The following is a 6,967-nucleotide window of genomic DNA, read 5'->3' as shown; positions in this document are numbered from 1 at the left end:
AGCCTATGCTCAGATTACACCACCAATTTCATTCATAGCCACCACGAGGACCACATCTGTACCTTGGAGATTAAGGTCCCATACCCATAATGGTGCAATCAAGGTACAACAAATACACACGTTTTCATCACAGGAATCAATCAATGGATCACAACAAAGATATGAAATCATACTCAACAAGGAAGGATTACAATCCGACACCAACGATGGTCAACACAAGTTGCCAACTTCAATAGGAAAGAACAAACCGCACACACTAGCTTTTCAACATCAAACTAGGATGCTTATCAAACGGGTAAACCAAACATAGTTCCATATTCATACAAGACTCATCATAGTCCAACGAATCACAAAGTTGGACACTTAGCACGATTGAAGAAACAAAATCCTACATGGATTCCTACATACCGTTCTAAACATACGAAACATCAAGAAGACACTCAATAGATCCAATAAAACAACATCGAGAGGTTAAAACATGAATACCGAGTCAAAAGAATCACGGGGAACAAAACCCCGACCAACCACAAGTATGTGCCCCGCGGGTGGGGCCACGGGTGGACCTCCACCCGTTGTTCCGCCCGCGGGTACCATCACCCACAAGGCTTGTACCCCACGGGTGGTGTGACACCCCGTAAATCCAAGTTCTATTTAAGGATTAATTAAGTAATTAATCCTAGCTTAATTGATAGTTTAATTCCTAAAATCCTGAAAATTCAATAGTCGGGGACTAGTAATTGACTAGTCAACCCAAGTTAATGAGTTGTACTTCAAGCTTTGTGAATTGTTCCCTTGTCCCCATACATTTTTCCATCTTAGTAAGGGTAAAGAAGTCCTTTCACCTCATGATTGTAGAGTCATTTTTCATTCTTTTCCCTAACACTCTAAAAAGAAAAAGCTCCTCCTTCTCTCTAGAATTTAGCTAGCTTCTTCTTCAAGCCAAGTTTGGGCAATTCAAGATTCTTCAAGTTAGTCTCCAAGATTCAACCTTTCCTACTCTTGAGCTGTGTTGAGTCATTCTGTTGTTGTTCTTGTCGTGATGTTGTTTTGGGATGTTGATTCCCTTGTTCTTTTGAGAGTGAAATAGAGTCTTTGCAGTTGACTTCTCTCTTTATAGTTTTAAACTGATATATACTGTATTCTGTTTCGAAAATGATTTTGTATTAATCTATCTATTACCAGCAATATTCGCTGACCGGGCATCGTCCCCTTTCTTTATGTGCTTTATAGGTCCTAAGTAGACGGCGAGAGTGTTAGACATGGTTAGACTAGATTCCCTGGACAGCTTTATTAGTGTTTTGGCCTGTGTGCCGCTGTTGTTAAACATACATTAGATGTTGGCTTTTGACCTCGCCTGTGCGTTCACATCGGCGTGAACGTGGCATAACACCCATGGTTTTCTTAGTTTAATGTTTAGACTTCCGCTGTGCTTATGTTTGTGTTTTGATGGTTACTTTATCCTGCGTAATTAAGCTTTAAAATGGCATGAAAATCGGGGGTATTACAATTGGTATCAGAGCATAGGTTTGAGCCCAGGATGCTAGAGTCTAGACTTTTAAGAAGTTAAGTGTGGTTTGAGACCCTAGGCAACCTTAAGTGGACTCTTAGGACACGCGGTGAGCTATGTGTTGTTTATAGTTTGCTTGCTTGTTTGTTATTTTGTTTTGTAACAATGTTGTTGTTGTAGAAGCTTTGCTATGGTACCTCCTTGTCAACGTGCTCGCACACCGGAGACTCCAACGAACGAGCAGCTAGCCCAGAATCTGCAACACCTCACGCAGACCATGCAGACCCTCAGTGAAGCGTTGTTGCACAACAATCATCCTGCTCCGCCACCACAGCCTGCCGGGCATAGAGATGTTGGACGCCTTATATAGACCACCGATGTTTGCTGGTGAGGAAGACCCTGTCGTGCTCGAGGAGTGGGTGCGAACCTTTGACAAGATCTTCTCGATCGGTGGGTGCCCCAAGGAGCGTCGAGTGGAGTTAGCATCGTTCTACTTCAGTCATGAAGCGGACTTGTGGTGGGTGCATGAGGGACCCGCTTGCCTTGAGGAGCCCGACTTCGACTGGACGGCTTTGAAGGACCGGATGTGAGAGCGGTTCTACCTGGCACATGTTCGAGCTGCTATGTATGTGGAGTTTTTGCACCTCCAACAGGGTTCTTCGACGGTTGTTGAGTACCACAAGAGGTTTTTGGAGCTCGCTCGCTTCGCTAGGATGCTTGTCTCCTCCGAGCTCGCGAAAGTTGAGAAGTTTGTAGCTGGTTTGAACTACGAGGCTCGCAAGGCTTTAACCGTGATCAAGCCAAGGACTTTTAAAGAGGCTTACCTGAGTGCTGCGGACCTGTATCGGGTGCAACAGTTGCAACGCGGATCTTTTGAGCTTGCTAGGAAGAGGATCGAGAGTGGAGGATCTTCCAACTTCAAGAAGCCAAGACAGGATGTCCGAGCCAAGACCGCACCGTCCCCACCTCAAGGACCAACTCGAGTAGAACCGGGTGATCAAGGTAAGAGGGTTGCGTGCAGAATGTGTGGAAAGGAGCATGTTGGAAAGGATTGCCAAGGACATGCCCTTCGATGCTACAGATGCGGTGAGAGAGGACATAAGGCTACCGTATGCCCTCAGCAAGCTAACCAAAGTGCGTTGCCACCTAGTTCAGGACCCGGCGAGCATCGGGAGGGAGTTCAAGCCGAGGAGCAGCTGGAGCTAGACATTTGGGTCGTGTGTTTGTGATGGGGCGATCTCAGGCCGAATCGGAGGGGTTGGTTGAGGACGAGATGGTAGGTAACCCTTTTTCCTAAGCCTATCCTTATCTTGAGAGAGTATCTTTTCCCCTTGTTGCCTTTTCCTTGTTGTGTTCCTTTGATTTTAAGTGAGAGTCTTTCGTGAAAATTGTTTATTTTTAAAATGAGTCATGCTTGTGTTATTTCGTAGCCTTGCATATGTTCTTTGTAACCCAACCTTCCTTGTGAGAGTGCCCTTTTAATTTTAAATAGGCCATCCATAGAAATTCCTCCTTGTTTAACCTAAAAAAACCATGGGAATTTTAAATTTATATCCATCAAGATTCGAACCCGAGTGTACAAGTTACCAATCCAACCCTTAAACCACTTAATCTAACCATATTTCTCAAACCTTACCCCATTTAAATTCCATTTAACCATAATTTATCACTTTACCAAAATCCCCAAATCAAATCTTCCCTTTCCCAATTTTTCTTCCAAAATCCCAAACCCTCAATTTTCCGTTCTCTATCTACCCGTGAGCATCAGCCGAGACAACTCCCCACCAGCCCAACGCCTACGCCGCCCGTCGCAGCCGAGCACAACCGCCGACGCCGCCACCTGCCGGAGTATCGCCGCCGATCGGAGCCCACGTCGCCGCTGCCGTGCCGCTACAGTTCAGCGAGAGAGAGAGAGAGAGAGAGAGAGAGAGCAGCGAGAGGGAGAGCAGCAAGAGAGAGAGCATCGAGAGAGTAGAAGAAAGAGGAAAAGCTTTGGGTCTTCTCTTTGAGCCTTGGGTCATCTTGCAACCATGCCTAGGAGAACAAGTTTGGCTAGGAAAGTGGAATGGGTGGATGCCCACTATCTCGTTCTGGAAGGTAAAGCCTTTGGCCCGGAATCTTTTTCCAGTTCCTTGTTAGACATGTTGAGATATCAAGGTTTGTTGGACGGGTTTCTTACCATAAGGGTTGAGACGTACCCGAGCTTGGTTAAGGAATTTTACCATCATATGGTTGTGACAAAAGATGGTGGAAAGTTAGAAGTTACCTCTAGGGTGAGAGGTGTGAAAGTTGTTTTATCTGAAAAGAGGTTGGCTCAACTCTTAAGTCTAACCACTACGGGAGTTTCACAGTACAATGGTAATTCCTGGATTGGAACGGATACCATGGGGTACAAAGATTTTTTGAGTTATATGTTGGGTCGGACTAGTGGATTCACCCAAGCCTCGAGACCCGAAAAGAAGTGGTTGACTGCTGAGCAGAGAATCTTGGTTATGCTTGTATCGGACTGTCTGTTGCCCAATAACAACAAAAGCCATTTGTTGGGGAAGTTGGAGTGCACTTTTGCCTTCTGTTTGAAGAACATGGTAAAGTTTAATCTGCCTGCCTTGATGTTGCAACACATGGTCTTTTGCCGAGATCATAACCGGAAGAGCCTACCGTACGGGATGGTTTTGAGTTGGATCTTTGCTAGGAAAGGCGTGAGTGTTGAAGGTTGCGTGCCGAAGCCAGTGGGCAAGATGGTGTTGGATGCCATCAACCTGAGGAGTTGCAATTTGTTTCAGTTGGATGACAGAGAGTACATCACGCTTGAGGAAGTTGCCAAGAAAACCCCCGAGGAGAGAGAAGCATTGGTTGTTGAGCTCGAGATTCCCGTTGGGAAGTTGAACCTTGCGGTTCAGAGTTTGGGAGTTGATGTGGGAGATGATGAAGATGAAGACCAAGAGGAGAATGCGGACGTAGAAGAAGCTGCCGAGGTTGAGGAGAGTGACTCGGAGAGCGAGGAGAACCGGAAAAGGCGGGAAGCCAGAACCAAGAGAGAACACGACGCCATGACACACGAGGAGCGTGTGCTCACCCTTCTACGCCAGCAAAACCAGATGATAGAAGAGGGCTTCGCCTTTATGAAGATGCAGTTCATTGCAGTTAACCAGAGGTTAGACCAGATAGAGGCCAGCTCAAGCCGAAGAGGAAAAGATGAGGAGTACGAGGAAGACACCAAAGAGTCGGAGAGCGAGTCTTTCTAGCGTGGGGTTGTGGTAATCCCGTTTCCCTTTCCTCGTTTGGTGTTGTTGCTTGTTAGTTGTTGTTTTGTTGTTGCCTTGTGTGATCTTTCTTGTTTGTTGGTTGCGGTGGATAGTTAGCTTTGTGGGTTGTTTTTCTAGAAGCTAGTGGTTTAGATCTTTGGTGTTGGTTAGGGAGTTTGGTTGTTGTGTTTGGCTTTAGCGTTTTTTATGCTTAAAGAACTCTGTTGATTAATTCTTTCAACCTTGCAATGTTATGAGTTCTTGACCATTTTGTGTCTCTTTGAAATCTTGAAGTTTGAGTCAAAAAGATGTTCTTGATTCTCTTGTCACATTGTTGTTTCATGTTGCCCTTTTGTTTGAATTCGTCGTACCCAAGCTTCGGGGACGAAGCTTCTTTTAAGGGAGAGAGGATGTGACACCCCGTAAATCCAAGTTCTATTTAAGGATTAATTAAGTAATTAATCCTAGCTTAATTGATAGTTTAATTCCTAAAATCATGAAAATTCAATAGTCGGGGACTAGTAATTGACTAGTCAACCCAAGTTAATGAGTTGTACTCCAAGCTTTGTGAATTGTTCCCTTGTCCCCTTACACTTTTCCATCTTAGTAAGGGTAAAGAAGACCTTTCACCTCATTATTGTATTCCAAGCTATCCTAGAGTCATTTTTCATTCTTTTCCCTAACACTCTAAAAAGAAAAAGCTCATCCTTCTCTCTAGAATTTAGCTAGCTTCTTCTTAGTTTGGGAAATTCAAGATTCTTCAAGTTAGTCTCCAAGATTCAACCTTTCCTACTCTTGAGCATATAGGAGGGTAAGATCTTTGGTCCTTTAGTGTTTTTAGTACCTTTTAAGGTGTCATTTTCTAAAAATGAAAACTTTGTTGCCTTTTGGTGTGTTTGTGAAGTAGAAGTTGAAGGAGAACCTTGTTAGAAGCTTGTAAAGGTGTGAAAAATGAAGGTTTAGGCTACAAGAGGTAACCCATGCTTTACAAAATATATTTTCTTACCTATGTGATGATTTCTTGACTTCTACTCGTGATGTCTGTATCCTATGTTCCTAAATACTTAGAGTCCAAGCCTAATGTCCTAAAGTCTGGTCTTAAGAGTCTCGTCCTAGGTTCAAACTTAGGCTCTGATTCCATTTGTAACACCCCAAAATTTTTAAAACTTTTTGATCTTATAATACGAAAGCAATTCCATTAAATAGATATCAATTGAAGCATTCTAAACATAGAGTCGGGGGTGTTATGCCACATCTGAGCTGGAGAGCTCAGATGCACAGGCTGTTCTAACTACTTTCCTCAAATATTGTCATTACATCATCAAGGCACGTAGGCCAAAAGGAAAGACTAACTCTCTAATCCTAGTTCTTCTAGCGCGCTCCGGAAGCTAATCATCTGTGCCTGAAAGCCAAATATATTTGTTCAGCGAATGATGCTGGTAACCCACTCTAACGCGTTAAAATACAATATAGGTAAGTATATATATATATATATATATATATAATATATATATATATATATATATATATATATATATATATATATATATATATATATATATAATATATTATATATATATATATATATATATATATATATATATATAGTAAAACCATTTTGAAGCAGGAAAATATATACTTAGGAGACTCTAGCTTTAAAACCAGGATTAGACTCGACAGGTAGGGATAAACATATTCAACAATGATAATCAATTATGTATAGATAACATCATAAAAACACGTATCTAGGGTCACAGTTCACTTTCAAATCATTCACATCATCATTCAATCAATATCCTTGTCACACAAGCACACTTTGGTGGCGCCACGGGACCAATCGCAAGCCCTAAACATGAGGGTTAGCGCATATAGCGCTAACACGGCCCAGCAGCACCCTACCTCATACCGCAGCATGAAGGAATTGACCGCAGCCAATTGTATAGACCGTCGATAGTTTCAACGGCGGATCACAGCCCTACACACTGCTGACGCTTTCAGTCGGTGGACTGTGATCCTCTTTTGGGGACTACGACCCTACACACCGCTTGAAGAGCTCAATCGGTGGGTCGTAGCTGATCATTAGCCCTACACATCGCCTGAGGGACTCATTCGGTGGGCTAGGATCTTTGGGGACTACGACCCTACACACCGCTGGCACATACACTCGGTGGATCGCAGCCGACCATAGCCCTACACACCGCCTGACAACTCATTC

The sequence above is a fragment of the Ipomoea nil genome, unplaced genomic scaffold, assembly GCF_001879475.1.
Source record: "Ipomoea nil cultivar Tokyo-kokei standard unplaced genomic scaffold, Asagao_1.1 scaffold0205, whole genome shotgun sequence".
Classification (NCBI taxonomy): domain Eukaryota; kingdom Viridiplantae; phylum Streptophyta; class Magnoliopsida; order Solanales; family Convolvulaceae; genus Ipomoea; species Ipomoea nil.
This window is presented reverse-complemented; position numbering follows the sequence as displayed.